The sequence below is a fragment of the Camarhynchus parvulus genome, chromosome 2 (assembly GCF_901933205.1).
Source record: "Camarhynchus parvulus chromosome 2, STF_HiC, whole genome shotgun sequence".
Taxonomy (NCBI): Eukaryota; Metazoa; Chordata; class Aves; order Passeriformes; family Thraupidae; genus Camarhynchus; species Camarhynchus parvulus.
Window position 1 is genome coordinate 73,464,772 of NC_044572.1, and position 20,536 is coordinate 73,485,307.

Sequence of the window (20,536 nt, forward strand, 5' to 3'; positions counted from 1 at the left end):
CGAGGGTTCACCCACCTCTTGAAAGCTGCCGCCAAAGAAAGCGGCAGCTGGTCACTGGGCACGGGGATCCCTACCAGGCTTGTCCCCAGGGGGTTCTCCGCGGCACCAGCATCCAGACAAATGTCGTCCTTGCCGAGGGTCCTGGCCATCAACTTCCAGATGTTCTCTTTGGGTTGTGGGATGGGCCAGGCGATCCCCACGGCAAGGCAACACAAAAGGGTCCACCAGACGGAGATGTTCAGGCCGGGCATCTCGAACTGAAAATAAACAGAAAGGCGACATGAGCAAGGAGACCATGCAGGGAGGAAAAACTACGAGGTAACGGGTTACGGTTACAGAATGGAAGGGGAGGAGGACTCCCAGAGCCACAGCGGGAGCAGGTCTTCTTCTTGGTGGCATTCCGCTGTCTCGGTGGTCCGCTCTGGAGTCTCTGGGATCAATGGAAGCTCTCGCCTCTTCCGCCGCCAGCTCGCGATCTTGACCTGGGGTGTTTCTTTGGCCCGCGTTGGTGTGCGGGGCACGAATGGGCGAACCCACCGGGAAGGGACCCACTTGGGGCCTGAGGGAGTCGACACGCAAGCGTATCCCCTCCCCCAGGTCACAAGAGGAAAGGGTCCCTCCTGCCGGTAGGTCTCCGGGTCCCTCACCAGGACCGGAGGCTTCTCCTTCGACTTCAGGCTGTCGTGCCCCCCAAAGTGCCTCACAATGGGAGGCTCTAGGTGCTCAAAGGAGCAATTTAGAAAATTTAGGGTGTAGATGGCGCGCGATAGCTGGACGTGGGGCGACTCCATCTTCATAGCCGGGGTCAGGTGACTGAGGACCCTTTTGAGGCTCTGATGGGACCGCTCCACCACGGCTTGTCCCGTAGGGGAATAGGGGATGCCTGTTTTATGGCCTATTCCCCACCTCTGTAGGAAGTAGCGAAGCTCCCTGGAAGCATATGCCGGGCCGTTGTCTGTTTTGATCTCCTTGGGGATACCCAGCATGGAGAAGGCTTGGAGAAGATGTTTTTGAACGTCCAATGCTCTCTCCCCTGTGTGGGCAGAGGCGAAGATGGCACCAGAGAATGTGTCTACAGACACATGGACGTACTTGAGGCGGCCGAATGATGGGATTTTGGTGATGTCAGTCTGCCACACCTCACAGCTCGCGAGGCCCCTCGGGTTAGCACCAGCAGGCAGCGATGGAGGCTGACTCTGCTGGCACTGGGGGCATGTCGCCACAATGGCCTTGGCCTGGTCGCGCGTTAGGTGGAACTGGCGAACCAGGCCAGGCGCATTCTGGTGGAACAGCTGGTGGCTGAGCTTAGCTTGCTCAAACACCAGCTAAGTGGGAGTGGGGCCCATGTAGCTCCGCAAGCCAGAGCCTCCTCGGGCTCAATGCAGTCGTTCCCCGCCAAGGCATCAGCCCGGCGGTTCCCTTCCGCAATGAACCCCGGCAGGTCGGTGTGGGATCTCGTGTGCATCACATAGTATGCTTGCTTTCTCTGGGAGATGGACTTAACTAGTTTCGAAAGCAAGCGATACAAGGCCGAATTTTGAACTTGGAGAACTGCATTCTCCGCTCGCGCAACTACCCCGGCTACGTATGCCGAATCTGTAACCAAATTGAACGGCCGGTCCTGGAATTTCTCGAATGCTCTGACTACTGCATCTAGCTCAGCGACTTGAGGGGAACCTTCCACCCTCGTAACTTCCTTCTCCCAACGCTGAGTTTGGGGATCCACCCAAGTCATGGCAGACTTAGCAAGCCTGTCTTCCTTGTGGGATCCCCCCGATGCGTCCGTAAAAACTGTCAGAGCCTCCAGGGGTTTCCGGCTTAGCAACCTTTTGTTGGTAAATTTAAACTGCAGACCGACGTTGAACAGCGGATGGGAAGGCCGTGCAACGTCGATCTGTCCGGTGTAGTTTGCGAGCGCGAATTGGAGAACTTCGCTCTCCATGAGAAGTTCGTTCAACATTTTAATTAGGAATTTGCCCGATTTAAGTTCAATTGGGATGTGAATGCACGCGAACTCCTCTCCTGCCAACTCCCTGATCCGGAAGCGAGCTTTCCGGATCAGTTCTGCCACCAGCTCATGTGGCTGTGTGATCCTCTTGGACCGATGGCAACTGAGGAACACCCACTCTATGATCAAGAGGGGGTCGCCAGTGCCCTGGTCCTTGCCCCGACCCTTCGATGTCATGCGGGACTGGTCCCATTGGTAAATGAGACCGTGGAGATGTGGCAGTCGGCCTAATATGATGAATTTGAACGGCAGGTCCGGATCATAACGATGGGCCTGCCGTGCCTCAAGTAGCCCTGAAATTTTCTCCAATGCCGCCTTGGCCTCTGGGGTAAGGTCCCTAGGCGAACTGAGCGCCTCTCCCCCTTCAAGTAATTTGAAGAGGGGGGCTAGGTCTTCGGTGGTGATGCCTAGCCAGGGCCTCACCCAATTCAAAGCCCCACACAGCTGGTGGGCATCCGCCAAGGTTTCCACCTTAAGGTGGATGGCCAATTTTTGCGGCACAATGGTCCGCTTTGTGATCTCAAGGCCCAGATACTTCCATGGCGGCATTTTTTGAATTTTGTGCTCCGCTAGCTCGAATCCCGCAGAGATTAGGCAATCGCTGACACGGGAGAGCACGTGTGCCAACTGGTCGTCGTCGTGGGCACAGACCAGCACATCATCCATGTAGTGATGGATGATGACGTCGCTGTAGGCCTCGCGGATAGGTGCGAGGAGGGCAGCAACGTACCACTGGCAGATAACAGGTGAGTTCTTCATTCCTTGAGGAAGCACTCGCCAGTGGTAGCGCTTACCGGGAGCTTGTCGGTTCACAGATGGGACAGTAAAGGCAAAACGTGGGGCATCATCCGGGTGAAGGGGAATTTGGAAGAAACAGTCTTTTATATCAATAACAGCCAGATTCCAATTTCGGGGGAGCATCGTTGGGGATGGCATCCCTGGCTGAAGGACACCCATATCTTCAATCACGGCGTTGATTTGGCGAAGGTCGTGCAAGAGCCTCCACTTACCAGATGCTTTTTTGATGACGAACACTGGTGAATTCCACGGGGAAGTGGTCTCCACCAAGTGTCCCTTTTGGAGCTGCTCTTGCACGAGCTCGTTGAGCGCTCTTAATTTTTGCTTGTTCAGCGGCCACTGTTTCACCTGTACTGGAATGTCTGACCGCCAATTCAGTTTCCAGGTGACGCGCTCTTCAGCGGCCGCTACCCGAAAAACCGGGCGAGGAGCCGGGAGGTCAATTTTGGCTCCCCACTGTTCAAGGGTGTCTCTCCCCCAGAGAGGCTCGCTGTAATTCAAAACGAATGGGCGTACTCGAGCCAATTGCCCATCCGGCCCCGTAATTTTTACGAAGCTCCTTGATTGTTTCGCCAATTGGGAACCCCCAACACCTTGGATGCGTCCTTCCACATTTTGAAGCTCCCAGTGTGACGGCCATTCCCGAGCGGGAATGATCGTCACGTCTGCTCCCGTGTCTAGCATCCCCCTGATGTTAATGGTGTCCCCCCCTTGGGCCAGGCTGCACTCGAGTCGTGGCTTGGCAGCCCCCAGTTTCTGTGCCCAGGCCACGGTGTGGGTGTTACGAAGCTCCTCCTCCCTCCGCAAGCGACGGCGGGGGAGGCTGGAGCGTTGGCCTGGGCAATCTGGGTCCCAGTCACCGACTACGATATCGTCGATAGCCGGGACTGGGATGGCTTGTGCAATTATGGTGCCTTTTGGGAGGAAAAGAGGTGGATGTAGACACCCTACAGCGACTTCAAACCGGTGCTGGTCTGAGGACACCAGGGCTGGAAAGACTTGCAACTCCAGCGGTGTAAACTTGGTGTCCCCCACGACGACGTATTGATGGTCCAGTCGGCTCCAGGTACCGGCGGCTGTGGGTTGCACAGACAGGAATCTCAAGTTGGAATCCTGAAAGCGAAGGTCCTCCCGTGTCGACAACCTGTAAGGTGAAGCAAGACAGTTAGTTGTTAACACGGGTTCTGGTGAGGGAGACGGAGCCACACAACCAAGGCAGGCGTCTCCCCAAAAGTCAAGATCGGCGGTTTGTCTAGTCCAGTAAAAGAAATGGAAAGTCCAGTGACATTGGCCCCGAGGACCTCCCCCGATGGTATTGGGGGTGCTGGCGGCGGGCCCCTTCCCCGTCCCTCTCCCTCCCTGCGCTGCATGGATGTAATTGGCCCGCCCTTATTTTTGTCCACGCGCAGGGGCTGGCTGCGCTCCTCCTCTAGTTTTTTGAGGAGGGGGCTCCTCCGGCTGGGGTGCCGGACTGCCTTTCCCGGCGGAATTGATAGAAGTCCTTTCGCAGGGGGCAGTCCGGCATCCAGTGTCCCTCTTTCTGACACAGATGGCAGTGGCCTCGCTGTTGTTTCGGTGTCCCGGGTCCTTGGGCTGCCGCTGCCTCTACCGGATCGTCAGGGTAATATCGGTGTATTTCAGGCCCCTCGATCACAGACACCCTTTTGCTGGACACCGGCGTCTTGCTGCTGCTAGCCTGGTGGAGTGCTGGTACTTTCCTGGCGCAGACTAGCAGCATCTGCTTGAGGGTGGGCGGCGGCTGCAGTGGGAGACTCAAGATCGCGGCCTTGCAGGCCTGGTTAGCATTCGAGGCCGCAATGGCCGCAACCATCTCTTGCCTCGTACCCTCGGACACATTCTCAAACTTCGCCGCGGCCTGCAGCCGCATAACGAAGTCGTCGAATGGTTCATCTGGTTTCTGCTGCAGCAGAAACACTGGAACTGCTGGGACACCTACAATAACTTTATAAAATTCTTGTGCACCCGCCTGCGTGGCCTTTTCAAGGGCCTCGGAAGGGATCAGCTCCGCTGCCGTCTGCCCCTTCTCCCAATCCCCAATGCCACAAAGATGTTCTATGGTCAGGGGATTCCCGTTAGCATCCCGAGAGATATTGGGCTGAGCCAATATCTCCGGGAGGAGGTCAGCCACCGCCTGTTTCCACCCCTCCTCCCACCGAGAGAACTGTGACTCGTTTAATAAGCACGAAAAAATTTGCCTGACGTCACAAGGTACTAATTCGTTCTCTCGGAGGGTGGCAGTGAGGAGACCTTTAAAGAACTCGCTGCAAGACCCGAACTCCTTTTGGGCCTTGCAGAGTTCGCGGATGGCCGACCTCGACACGGGCGTCCAGCGGATGTCCCACCTCCCCCCTTGCCGCCGGTGAAATGTCACCGGGGCCGCCATGATGGAATTTGGCGTGCCAGGACCGGAATTTCCCACGCTTCCCCCCTCCGCTCCCCCCGCCGACCAAGATGGCGGATCGTGGGAAACGGAAGAGGGAGCGTGAGAACCGGAACCCGGTGGGAGGAGCTGGGAGGTCTCACTGGACGGGGGCGGTGCAGGGTGGTAAGGCGGGGCGACAGGCGGAGCTGCAGGCGGGGCCGAGGGAGGGGCAACGGAGGAGGAGGGCCAAGGAGAGGAGGTGTAACTGGGCGGATCTTCTCCTAGGAAGGGGTTGGGAAGCGGGAGGAAGGGGTTGGGCGATGGTCGGCCCAGGGGGACATGGGAAGGGGAGTCCAACCACGGTGCTTCGCAGCCCCCGCCATTTTGTGCTTCACGGAAGCCATCTTGTGGAGGGACTGCGAAGCGAACTTTAGAACCTAACTTTGGGGATTTTAGAACACGGAATCTGGGGTTTGGGGAAGGCGAGGGGCAGGGAGAGGCTGCCAGCGATCCGGCCGTTGATCGCCGGCAGCGAGGGGACTGGGAGGCCTGAAACGGGCCCTCGGATGACTCTCGAGGCCGTCTGTGGTTCGGGGTTGCCCGCTTCAGGATCCCAGGGCTTTTTGGGGCGGCAGGAGAGGGCTGTGGGGTAGGGACACTGGCAGGGGAACGAACTGGGGGAACAACCGAACTTTTAACACTGGCGCTTCTCTTGACAGAGCGCTGCCGGGCAACAGGAGCACCGGCAGCGGCTGAGCGTTCTCTCAGTTCTTTTGCCTGTTTAATCTTTAACGCAGACACAAGCTGCGCCACCCAATGAAGGTGTCTCGCCAATTTAAGTCGTTTAGTAATATCAATTTCTTCTGAGCGAGCCAAATCAGACAATTTACGAAGAACCTCTTCCCAAAACGTGAGGCTCTTAGCCTGCTCAGGAGAAAATCCCTTAAACTGAGAGGAGACCCAGCGTATTAGGCTTTTGATCTCCCTTTCCTTAAATGGGAGATCTGCGCCATAAAGAAAAGCAAAACACAAATGAACAGACTCGCGCTGCGCGGTAGAGAGCCTCGCGCCCATGGCTCAGATGACAAGTACCGCGCAACCTCCGAACAACTCGCCACAACACAAATAGGGAATGGGAGTAGAAAACTCGAACAACGAAACAGGGGCAGGGAACACCGCGAGCTCCACCGGCGCCACTCGGGAAACCGCAGCAACTTAACAGGAGGGAACCGAGCCACCCCTTGCCACCGCGCGGAAAGCCGGTCAACCCTCCCCCCTAATTGGAGTTCAGGGACTTTCCGCGACGCCGACCAGGAGTGAGCTCAACACAAAAACAGGCACTTGCAAAACGAAATAGGGATTCTTTCGCGCCGGCCCCCCGATCGCCGCACCTAAGAAGCGAGGTTTGCGCGAACGCCCTTGCCCCCCGATCCCTGGGGAATCAGGGGCACCCCGAACCCTCACCGACAAGCGGATCGCAGTTCGGGGGGGGCGATAAAAACAGGGGGAGTGAAGAACTCACCAATCCGGACGAAAGGGGGTCGGGAAACTGGCAAGTTGGGCTCCGCTGGAGCTGCACTTCGGGGCGCCGAAGGGTCACTGCAGCTCGGGTCCCCGCGGAACGGCGGCTGAGTGTCCCAGTCGCTCGCTCGACGCGAGGCGATGCCACGCCCAAAGGCGGATTTGTAAATCCACGTTCCGTGAGGCAGAAGGGATCCAGGAACAGGTCCGGAACAGTCCCTCTGGCCGCCCCACGTTGGGCGCCAGCAACTGCGGTCGCTCAAAGACTTGGCCTGGCTGCTCCACAGAGCTGGGACTCCGGAGGGAGTGACAGAGCGGCCACAGTCTGTCCTGACCGGGGTATGGCAAGCTGCCTGACTGCAGAGCCAAAACCCTAGCCACTCAGGTCCCCTGGGCGGCAGAGGCCACAGGTGGCGACCTGAAAAGGCAGACGAGAACCAAAGGCAGAGGCACCACGAGAAGCAGCGGAGCGCAGGAGGGAAGAAGCGAGCCGATCAGTTTTCCGTGGTTGAGGGAAGGTTTATTGAGGGCAGGGTAGAGGCAAGAGGGTAAGGGGTCATAGAAAACTGACAAGGATCCTCCCCCTGGTCTGACCTTATAAGACCGACCCCAGGGGGAGGGCAAGACATACATGACCAATCAACACATGAAACATCAAATGAGGTGACACAGAACAGCCAATTAACAAAAACAAAAGGTGTGGACTTTCCCCCTGCCCAATCACCACCCGAACCCCGCAGAACCTTCCAGAGTTGGGGAGTGGGTCAGGGGTGATGGACAAGGGGGGTTGCCCGAGAAACTAAGGAGGGACTGACCTGATGGACAGTGAAATTAACATAAAATAGGGAGGACATAGATGATTGACAGACAACTGACTGTCTGGAGAGGGGAGGGAGCCCTGGAAATCCCCTTGCTCCTGTCGCCATATTTAACCCATACAACTTAATGAGATTAAATATACAACTTGTAAAATCCAACTCTTAAACAGTAAAATGACATGAACCTCAACATGATTGTAGTTCCATTGGCCTCAGTGGTGGGTCACCTTCCCTACACTCAATAAGAGCGGCTGTGTAAGTGACAAATTATGAAAACCAGGCTGTCAAAAAAGACTTTGTGGAACCTCTGTGTGTATGCACATACAGAATCATGGTATTGTTCAGATTGGAAAACACCTTTCAGATCACTGAGTCCAAATGTTACCCCACCACTGACAGTTCCACCCCTAAACCATGTCCCTGTGTGCCATGTCTTTACATCTTTCAAATAGCTCAGGGATGATGAATCTACTACTGCCCTAGGCAGATACTTCCAGTGTTTGCAATCCTTTTGTTGAAGAAACTTTTCTTAATATCCAGTCTAAAATTCTGCTGGTACACTTGAGGCCATTTACTCTAGTCTTATCACTTTTCACTTGAGAGAAGTGACTGACTCCCACCTGACTACAGCCTCCTTTCAGGTAGTCATAGGGAGCAATAGGGTTCCCCTCTCAGGCTGCTTTTCTCTAGTCTAAACAACCCCAGCTCCCTCAGCTGCTCCTCTTGAGCCTTTTATAAAAGTTGTGGTCAATGACTCTCTGTCCAGCCAGAGTCCAGTGACAAGTGATGTCCCTTAGGGTGTCCATCTTGTACCTGGTACTCTATAGTATGGCTATCAATGACACAGACAATGGGATTGAGTGCACCCTTGTGAGAGACTGAGATGATAATGATTAATAACTCAATTGATCATTTGAAAAACAGCAAGTGCTTTGTTGACACTGTGCAAGGCAACAGCCCAGGTGCAGAGAAGGTGATCACCAGAGGATAACCAGGACAAATCAACCTTTGTTTATCAACAAATTGGGATTTGAACCAGATAAGGAAAGAAGCCAATAAGAAGCAGTGGAGGAGATCTGTGGATAGTCATTCAGTGTCATTCCACTCTAATCCACCCAAGGAGCCTATTAACAAGAACCTGAGCTGGCCTTGTCTTTAGAGGCAGGTTGTAGCAACCCTCAGCAAGGTTGCAGATGACACAAAACTGAGGTGCAGTTTACACAACAAGACAGGATGCCCTCCAGAGGGACCTTGACAAGAGCTAGGCCCATGAGATCATAATGAAGTTCCACAAGTCCAAATGCAAGGTGGGTAAGGGTACTCAAGACATGAGAACAGACTGAGAGAAGGATTCATTGAGAAAATCCCTGTGGAAAAGGGGTTCTCATGGATGAAAAACTGGATGTGATCTGGCAATGTTCACTTGCAACCCAGAAAGTTATCTGTGTCCTGAGCTGTTTCAAAAGAACCATGACCAGCAGGTTGAAGGGCTGATTCTGTCCCTCAATTCCACTCTTCTGAGATCCCATTTAGAGTACTGTGTCTTCATCTGGAATCCTCGGTACAGGAAAGACGCATTGGACCTGTTGGAGTGGGCACAGAGGAGAGCCACAAAATTGATCAGAGTGGTGGAGCTCCTCTCCAATGAAAGTAATCCTGAAAAGAAGGATCTGGTGAGACCTCATTGCAGTACTTAAACAAGTCTTATGAAAAAGAGGGAGAATGACTTTTTACACAGGCAGACAGTGATAGGAAAAGAGGGATGACTTTAGGAGGAGGGATTTAGATTGGATGTGAGGAAGAAACTCATTGCTCACAGGGTAGTAAGGCGCTGGAACAGGATGTACAGGGAAGTTGCGGGTGTCCTATCCCTGGAACTGTCCACAACCAGGTTGGATGGGGTTCTGAACAACCTAGTCTACTGGAAGGTGTCCCTGCCGATGGCAGGGGGGTTGAAACTGGATGATCTTTAAGGTTTCTTTCAAACTAAGTTGTTCTATGAATGATTCTCCGATGATAGTTCTTTATATCCTTCGCTAGGTCTGTTGTCTTCTGGACACACTCCAGCCACCTCAATGTCTTTCTTGTAGTGAGAGATCAAAAGCTGAGGACAATACTTGAGGTGCAGCCTCACCAGTCCTGAGCACAGGAGAACAATGTATACATACAATGATTAAACTCTCTCCTTCCGGCCTCCCAGAAAGATGTATGGAAGGTTTGCATGTCTGTCTTTGGCTATTTTTTGAAGAACAAAAAGTTAAGACATAAATACACCAGAAGAAAACTCAAGCAGCAGCGATTATTTTGTACTTTTAGAAACGTTCACCTTGACAGATCCTGCAGTAGTGATTTCGCAAACCAGTCACTTTAAATAGCAGACAATTGATTACTGAGTTTAATGCAATAGCACTTTGTACAGTAAGAAAATTCTCATTTTGTTGGTTCATCTGTTTCCATTGTGAAAGAGCACATTCACCTGTTATCAAATGCATTGACATTGCATGATGCCATCCTCAGAGCCATGGCTTTCTACAATTCTTGGATATACTTTGACCCATTCATTTTTAGCATACCCCCCAGTGATTAATTTTGAATATAACTGGGATATATGCAGACTGCAGAACAAAAGCGCAGTGCAAAGATGACAGGATGAAAAAGCCAGAAAAACCTATCAATATATATAAACCACTGTGGAATAACATCTTTCTGCTGCTTTCACATTAACCATGGCAACACATGAGTCAGAAAACTACTTAAAAAAACTTTTTAAAAAAAGAATTTATGCAGCGTATCTATGTGATGGAGCATTGGTTCTAGAGCTGCACATGACCATACAACAAACATATTAATGATACTTTAAAACAAATAAGTAAACAAATAAGTAGATGCATAAGCAATTCTAGCATTCTGAAGGGGGGGCCCAGTCCCTGTGTGTCCCAGTGAGGGTCAGGGTCAGGACCAGTCCTTCTGAGGGCAATGGGCAGGTGAGGTTGTGGCAACTGAGTGGTTGAAACAGCAGATTGGGGTTCACAAGGCATAAGGCCAGGCACAGCTGCCACACAATTTAGGCAGATACCAAGGATTATAACCTCAGATCAAATTTAATCCAAGCAATGCATTTGAATTAAATGATAAAGGAATACTGCATCTCTACACACTGTATCTTTTATTCTCTTATAAATGAAGGACTGTGCAAAGTCTGTTAGGACAAACTGTTTTCATACCGGCCTACAACACAGCCAGCAAAATCATCTTCCTTGCTCTGAATTTCATGTTGGGATTTGTGTCACTCAGAACACGCCAATTCTTTGTAATGATTGCATAAAGACCTGCTGAAGTGCGCAATTATTGCTTATAGGATGCCAACATGTTTCATAATTTCTAACATAGAAGGGGCTAGAGTCCATGACTCTTTTTTTTTCTTTTTTTTTCCCCTTTGTCCCCCCTTAATATATCTATAATAGTGTTTTGCTAGTAAGCTGAAAGCGCAGCTTTCAATCACTTTTTGTGGCAGAGTGGTCAATGATCCAAAAATGAAAACATAGGCCTATTGCCAGAAAAATGAGTTTATTTCAGCATCCTTCAAAATCCAGTCATGCAAGAACTCAAAGAAAAATTTCAAATTTAGTTCCAGGCTACTGAAAATGCTCAATCAGAAAAGTTCTGAGGTAAGTCTCAGAAGATAAAGATTCAGTTTCCAGATCTGACCAAATCTGCAACATGGCTTTTGGCAAGATGGGATGGACAAAACCTACATGATCACATGGTCTTCCCTTCTATCAACAGCTTGCAAACAGATACAAGGCCATTTTTAGAGGTATTACACCCTTCTTAAAATTATTTTGTTTTTTGAGGGAGGAGAAGGACTCTCAGTCTGAGCTTTTACAATCACTTGGTGGAAAATAAGTGTCATTGCCTGAATTGTATCAATGTAGATAAAAAGGCTCCACTTTACTGATAGATATACTGTCTTTAGAAAACTGGATTGTTTTCTTCTGAGAGAAAAGCTTTTATTTCCAGTTCTAAAAAAACCAACCAAGCACACAAAAAACACCTCCTAACTTTCTTTGAGTGTTCTCATTTTACAGGTCAGAACTGCAAGGTTTCATTTCTTTCTTTCCAACAGAAAGGTCATGTAAAGCGATGACCACAGGTATGTTTTATATCTGATGGCCTAAGGTCACACCAAGTCCCCACTTTATTCTTTTCCCTAAGCACTTCAGAGCTCAGATTTGGATGATCTCTCAGATGCCTAGGTAAATAATTGGTAACAGTGTGCAAGATTATATTTTCTGCTCATAATGTATCTATATGATGGTTAATTTTCAAGCAATGTTATGTGATAAATGGCCACACTTTGTACTAACATTTTACTCCTGCTTCCAAAAAATATATCCCCCAGAGGCTTTTTCAGTACTTTTGAGTCATAGCAGGAAAGGGCTGAATGAACAAATTTGTCAACATTGATCACAGCTGACATTCATGTTACCCTACAGAGGCCTTCTATGTCGGTTTTCTTCACCCTGCTGTTTCCAAGGCTTCTCATGTGTTTTCATGATTGGTGATATTTTGATGTGCATTTTAGATTTATCGTTTGATTCACTAAGTATGGGAATTTCCAGATCTGAACCTTGCCAAATTAATGTTTCAGATTAATTTTCAGCAATAGGTAATTTCCAACTCAAGTGCAGCATGAATAACTCTGCCTCTGATTATTTTGACAACATTGCCCATATACTACTCCATCTTCAAATTTTTATGCTAATCAAATAATAATCATGACAATATTTTTCTTTTAGAAAACTTTGAGATAATTTGCAAATAAATAGAAGGAACTCTTTTTGAAGATCTGTAACTAGACAACAAAGCTTTGAATAACATTTGGTAAATTCTTTGGTCTTGACAAATGAGGATCTATATGTCAAATGGCATAGCATAGAATTTTTAAAGTTCTTTCAGTCATATTTTTTACAGTTTTATACATATTGCATGGAGTAAACATTTCAAGAAAACACATTAAAAGAGAACCTATAATTAAAAAATGCCTGGCCATAACCTTTATATTCATGTCATTAAATAGGAAAGACTTCAAGAAATATTTATGCTTTCTGCATGCAGACATTTCAGATCAGTGACTAAAGCCCATTAACCAAGAAAATTCTATTGGCAACATGTAGCTTAGAAGTACTGTGAATAAGATACAATTAGTGTTGTACAGGCAGGATTAATTTTTAAATTTTACACAATTAAAATAACCATAATGTATGTTTTATGGGGAGAAATTTTGAAGCAATCTTTCATACAAAGAAATGATTCAAAAAGAGTGTAAGTTAAAAAAACTGAAATATTAAAAACAAATTCCTTACCATGAAAGCTTAAAACTTCCATCAGCTGAATCTCTTAGAATCCACTTACTAGGTTAATTACAGCAATAAATAAATAATTATATATTTTATATAATTTATATAAATTAAAAGATATATTTATATACATTTATATAAATTTATATAAATTATATCTTCCAATACCTATTCTTACTCTCCTTCATCCAAGATGTGAGGGAATTGTTCTTGTCGGAATAAAATCAGCAAACATACAATAAACACAGTTCATGACAAATTCAAATACTGGAGAGTATCGTTTTTCTTAAGCAAGAACAATACACCACATTTAACAATGACAAAGCAGTTGACAACTAATTGCATATTGTATGTGATTCATCCTCTGTGAGCAATGGGCCTTGCAATTAGATGACTTCTCTCCTGCTTTTCCTAAAGGTCTGAGTATCAACATCTCCCAGTGTTTTTGTCTTGCATCTTTCTTTATTCAGGACTCCAAAAAATAAAGCCCAGAGGTCATTTAATAAAACAGCTGGACAGTTGCTCCACAGCAATTAACTTGTCAAGAAAAAGAGCCAAAGAAATGGTCACACCAAATGTAAAATAAAAAGAAAAAAGTTTTAAAAGATTCTTAGGCACTTAAGCAATAACACTAAACCAAAAAAAAAAAAAAAAAAAACAAACCCCAAAAATCTTAATCTTAGAAATCTTCTTTATCTTTCCGTAAAATTGTGTGAACTGTTGGATTTGAGATACAGAAAAGCTAGAAACCATCTATGCATTCTTTAGGTTAAACATTTATATTGGTACTGTCTTTTGTTTCTGAAGACTCTGAAGGTCCTTACTTCTTTCTTAACATCTAATATGAACTCAGCCATGTTTGGTTTCTGATCTGGTCTCAAGGTTGAAAATTGTAGACCCATAGTGCAACCAGATTAGAGAATGGGGAAAAGCCATTGCTTCCCCAGTACTCATGATATTCTGAATTTAAATGAATTGCTGAGTGTGATCTTGGCTCACCGAAGCTTAATTTGCTTAAGTTATGGTTCTGTACATGTAACATAAAAAAAATAGATGGTCTGTGGGACTCAGTGTAGGCGTTTAAGGAAATATGCAATGGATTTGCAGGGTAGATGAACACTTCGTAGTGAAATGTCAATGAGGTGGAAAATATGGTTTTGGGACATGGTAATATAATTACAATGCTAATCAAGGACAATGTAAAACTCTCCAGTAAAGTTGACAAGCTTGAGAATTAATCCAGGATTAAGAATTTCAAGATTACTGGTGTCCCAGTGAGGAAAAGCCTAAGAATTTAGTAATCTTTATGGCAGCACTTCAGAAAGATGAAGTAAAATATTTATTTTCAGAATGATTTTGGGCTGCTTCACCATAATAATTTTTGTCCAGACACATTTTCATACGTTCTCTCAAAATTGGTCCAATTTTCACAGAACACTTTCTTCAGAAGCACCACAATATGCAAAGGAAAATCCACATTGTTCATACACATGCATATACTGATATATCCTCCCTCCTCTAGTACATTATTTTAAAAACCCTTTTCTGTTCAAATGTATGTAAATATAACTTTCCATACTAGTTTGTGTCTGTAGACCAATAATCAGACCCTGGAAACAGAGCAACGACAGAGATTAACACTCTTTCCCTTATCAGCTATGTAGTGCTGTCCATTAGATAGGTTATCAGATTTCGAAAATAAAATCACAAGGGATTTATACGTGTTATCACTCATGCATAACTGCCACAGAAAGGCTAATTACACCTTTTATTCACCATTATCATTCCACTTTTAAAATCCAGCTAAATGATAACAATTATAAATATAAAACATGCTTACAATTAAAATTTTACTCTTCTCATAAAAGCCAGTTCAGCATAATTATTTTTCTCCCCACTGAAAAGCATGAATTGATGGCAACATTCCCAGATGAGCATATCTTTTTATTGCCTCAAACTTTTTTGTGAAGTGACATTTTATCATTTCATCTTATTGCATGTTTCATGGAAATTGAGGTTGAAAATGGCACAAGTCTCAAAAAATGGGAGGCTATATTTCTAGCCTATTCTGTTAGCCCCCACAATAGATAGCACCTATATCACAGGGAGACTGAAAAGATTTTTTATCATTTTCAGCTAGGAAGAGTTAATTTATACTTTAATGATGAATGTTATTGGGAAATTATAGGATTGCATTCTACTGGAAAGGCATAAGTTTTTGCTTTTTTAATGCTACGAAGGCCTAAATTGGCATGACATTTGAGCTTGATGAAAAGTCTGTGTTAGATCAGCCTGATGTAGGTCTGTATGTCTTTTGCCTACCCAGAACAGACAAACATCAACTACAGTAATTGTTTATTAGTCATAAAGTAGGTTTTGTCATGGGAAAAAAAGGGGAAGAGGAACAAAAAGTGTGAAGTTTACATTTAATTTCTAAAATCCTGGTATAAGTCAAAGTAGAAGACAGCACCTGTTGACTTAGATTAATTTATTTCTTTCCTATTAGATGTATTTCAGAAAAGTGAGTTGAATATTAGTATTTCAGTAAAGATGGGATAGGAGGTGAGGCAATGGACATGAAAAGGCCTGTGCATAAATAAGAGAAGTGTGGGTAGTTATCACACTTCAGAGTCTGTGGTCAGTATAAACAAATGCCCCTAACTTTAGGCTGCCAGCTGACAACTGAGAGAATACTTTGGATTTTCAGGAAGAAGATAAATTACTTTAATATGTAACTCATACTCTGAGATAGAATTTATCCATGTCAGTAGCATATTTTTGGCAGAAAATTCTGTCAAAGCCTCTAGAATGATATATTATTATTTATTAATCCAGCACCAGAATCCAAGTACTCATTCTATTATTAGACACTATGATGCATTTCAGGATACCTGAAATTTTCAAAAGCCAGACATACTAGAATCTCAACATTCTAAAAAGAAGAAAGGGAAAAATATGTTTGACTGGTTCTGATGAAAACTATCCCTTCAGCAATCAAGTACAGAGAATGAGCTGTACCACGAAAACCAACACAGCTATGTACTACTCTATGAGTAGATGAAGTAGAATTATGGATATCCAGTATGGGGGAATTATGCAAGGAGTCACACCTGAGTCACAACATTTCATTTACCTACCCATTATTGGCTGTAAAGCTAAAAATAGATATAAGGGACTTGAAGAAAAACAATGTCATCATTTTGAAGATATGAAAGGTCAGAACGAAAAGAATATACTGCCCATTTCTGCAAGATGGTTTGGGAAAAGGAGGGAACTTCTGAAAAGCAGCTAAACATCACCAAATACATGCACAGGTACAGCGTGCAAAACTGTAGGTGGGGGTCAATGTCTTGCTGTCACAGGGGAGATGAAAGGTTGGGCAGAGATAGGTCATAGGGACTTAAAATATGAAAGCAAATCATTTATGCTTGGTGCAGCAGGGAACGGAAAGACGGTGGAGAGAAGTAAAAAGAGGATTAACAAGAGCTAATCCTAGATATGAAGGTTTGTATGGTTTATGTAGATTATCGCCTCTGCAGTGGAAATGGATTTGTTGCAGAGTGGCACCCAAATGTGTATATTTCCCGCAAATTGTGAATTTAAACGTGTCAAGCTGTTTTTTGAGTTACAGATCATCAGAAATACTTTGATAAGAGCAGCTGCACAGTGAAGGTTACAATCAGACTTCTGTTATATGCTAAAATGTTTTTTGCTCTCTTTATTTTGCTTAACAAAATATTTTTAAATTATAATCAAGCAACAATAAAAAATTTGCACATGCACTGAAGACCAGTGACCAGGCTGTGGAATACCACAAATTTGAAAATAATTACTTGTTAAAAATATCCTTTAATTCATCTAGCATCTTTTGGAGTCACTTCATTTAAAAAAAATAGATAAAATTTCAAGCAAAGAAATCTTGACATTAGATTTATGCTTTCTCTCACAAGAATGAAAACTAGAAAATGGTCAATGTGCATGCACGTCCATCTATCTATCTATCTATCTATCTATCTATCTATCTATCTATCTATCTATCTATCTATCTATCTATCATCTATCTGTCACCTATCTATCTAAACACAGTGAATCCTATTTTAAATAATATAGCAGCCACTAGAAAAAGATGTCTGCAGAGAGAAGCTGGGAGACTAGAGAGATGTTCATATCTGTAGGGAATAAGTAAAAGTCTGTTTTCTTTTGGATAAAAGGACTGTGCTTGCCAGCTGGGGGAGCAAGGATGGACAGGGCCCTGATTCCCTTCCTACAGGGAGTAGTTGGTGAGTCTGACACACTGTGTTTTAAACTTCTGAAGTCAGAAAAATTCAAAAACTTACTTGGAAACTTATGTTGTCCCCAGTACAGATGTTTGTCGGGAAGCTTTTGACCCTGGAGAGTTTTTAGCAGAATTTGGTTTAGAGTTATTACAGCCTATAAAAATAAACATGTCTTTTGCCTCTAAAGGTCAAGAAAATCAGAACAGTATTATCTCAGTGTTCATCCTCTGTGAATACTCTTTCATACACACATATCCTTCCTTTTACAAAAGCAGACTAATTTTCTGAGTAGAATGGCAATTTACTAGGATGTCTGAGCCTCCTAATAAACTTCAAAAAACTAAATGACTGCCTGATAAGATTTTTTTTTATTGTGTAACAACATTTTTACTCGGTTTCAAGGGTAACTGTCTGTAATCTAATCCTGCTTTTTAAAAATATCCTCCCTGTAGAGATTATGTCAATTAACTACAGAAATACTCTTGAGCTTCAAGAGTGTCTGAACTTATGTGCTCAAGTGAGCTGATCATTTATTGTATGGTATGTCTCAAATGTGTGCTGTTTTTGTGAAGTTTAATGTTTACTGAATATCACAGATTTTTTTCTACTGAGGAACTGTTCAGTAAATTATTAATTACATAGCTGGAGCATCCCAGTGGTTTTGAGAACTGTTTTCTCAATATTTATGTAATTTATGTTGAGTTCAGAAGCGTTGCTATTTTTCTGTCATTTGTATATTCTGATTCACATCAACATTGGCCAATCTAAAAACGCTGCAGATAGAGATGACGGGTTTTTCTTGTTTTCCTCTCACACCTTAAGGTCTCACCCAAGAAAGAATGAATTTCTGAAACTTTAATTCATAGAAGGCACTTGAAGGGTTCACAAGGGCAACTCTTGACTACTAATAAAATAGTATGATTGTATTTATAACTTGGATTCACAGGGAGTGGATGATTTATCTATACTTAGTGATACGGTGGTCAGCTGCTGTTAATGTTATACAATATTAAGGACGTTGTTGTTGTAGTTTGAGAGGAAGGGAGTTTTTTGGGATGCTGTGGTCAAACCAATAGGTGCTCAGATTTGAATATTGGCACCTGGTGTGGCCACTGGGGTCATTGGATACACCTCTGAGAGCACAGGGGGTTAAAAGCAGAGAACTCCCAGGAAAACTCTCTCTTGGGTTCTGGTGAGTGAAGAGTTCAGACCTCTCCTGCCCAGCTGCTGTGGCTGGACGGGGGAGGGGAAGCCATGCGGCCGGGTGAGAGAGGCCTGGGCCCTGAGGATGGAAGGGTGGAGGAGCACCAAGAGGCATTGGGCAGCCACCCCCCAGGAGTGAGAGAGAGAGCCGGTGTCTGTGCCTGTGCCACCTTGAAATTTGATAGCAGGCCAGCTGAGAAGGAGAAGGGGAGGTGCAGCAAGAAGGTGCCTGGCAAGGCAGCTGTGGGAGTTCTAGACAGGCAGAGCCTGAGATTTTTAACCCTTTTCTTGGATGATGGAAACCTTACAAATTCTGATCCTCCTCCTGAATGAGAAGAGAGATAGGGATGAGTAGCAGGAAATGGGCAAGTGTGATGCTAGTTTGTGCAAGTGAAAGATGTCCGAGAGAAGTTGAGAAGAATTCTAGGTGTCAGGAGATGATGGAGTGGCCTTTGGCTGGACTTTTCTTATATAGCCATGGAGAGAACCATCTTTCCTGTGACACAGAGACTGCATCTAGGGGGAGGCAATGGCTCGGAGCCAAGAGAGTTCAGTGTTGGTACACCTTGGCCCCAGGAGGTCAATTTGGGAGGGACAGGTGTCCCGAAAGTGAGAGACTCTGCTCTTTTTGGAACTGGACAAAGCACCCTTAAAAGCAGCTCTGGTCCACGCGCAGTGGTGCGAGCACTGAGCATGGAAGGAAGAGGTCACAATGGCAAAATGTTCTCCAGGCAGTGCCACGAGTGACAAGGAAACACACGAGGTTTCAACGGTGTTTCCTGGGGAAGCCTATGGCACAAGAGGGACTCCTCTCCTCTTGATGAACTGAGAATTGATTATCTGAAGGGTGGTGATGGACTGAGAGTTGGTGACCTGAGAGATGGCAACTGAATTGAGAGTCTAAGGTTTTGTCTTACTGTGATGTATTGGGAACTTGGTTAGGGGGAGGAGGAATGTTTGGAAGGTTTTCATCCTGAGTTCTGCGTGTTTCTTTTATATATTGTAAGTTAATAATTTTTTTTCCTTCTATTCCTAAGCTGGAGTCTGCTTTGCTCTATTCCTGGTCACATCTCACAGTAGACACCAGGGAGAAGGTATTTTCATGGGGGCATTGGCATTGTGCCAGCGTCAAACTGTGACAGACATGTTACTTCTACTCTTGAGAGCTACTGCCTTATAGAGCTGGAGTTCAGTTATCCTTGTTGGTCCCTTCCAGCTCAGGATATTCTATGATTCTATGATTCTGTAATGGACAGGGTCTCAAGTCTACAATAAGAAGGTCTGGAGAAATGTAAAATTTAGTGAAAGACCAGGACTTCAGACTGAGGTATCTCTGGCATTGTTCTGAGATTTACCTTTTCAAAGATAGAGGTTTTCTAACAATGCACAAACTAAATAATACTTATTAAAGTAAAACCAGATTAATATATTTCAGAAAATTGTGTTATGCAAATAGTTCTTGCTTTACTCTTTGCCTGTAAGTTGATATTCTGAAATGATAATAAGATAAAACCTATTTTACTCATTGGGTGTTCAAAAGTGTATGGAATCATAGAATTACAGAATATGCTGGGTTGGAAGGGACCCATCAGGATCATGAAGTCCAACTTCTGGCCCTGCACAGAACACCCCAAGAGTCACACCATGTTCCTGAGAGAGTTGTCCAAACACTTCTTGAACTCTGCCAGGCTTGGCACTCTGACCACTTCCCTGAGGACCTTGTTCCAGTGTGCAACTACTCTCTGAGTGAAGAACAGATATCCAAGATGAACTACCCCTTATTCAGCTTCACAACATTTCTTCAAGTTCTGTCACTGGTCACAAGAGTTAAGAGATCAGTACCTACCCCTCCACTTCCTCTTGTGAGGATCTTGAAGACCGCAATGAGGTCTCCCCTCAGATTCCTCTTCTCCAGGCTGAACAGTCCAAGTGACCTGAGCCACTCCTCATTCAGCTTCCCCTCAATCCCCTTCACCATCCTCATTGCCCTCCTTTGGATGCTCTCTAAGAGCTGAATGTCTTTCTTATATTGTGGCACCCAAAGCTGCCCCCAGCACTCGAGGTGAGGCTGCCCCAGCGCAGAGCAGAGCAGGACAGTCCCCTCCCTTGCCCAGCTGGCCATGCTGTGCCTGATGCCCCCCAGGACACACTTCTCTCTCCTGGCTGCC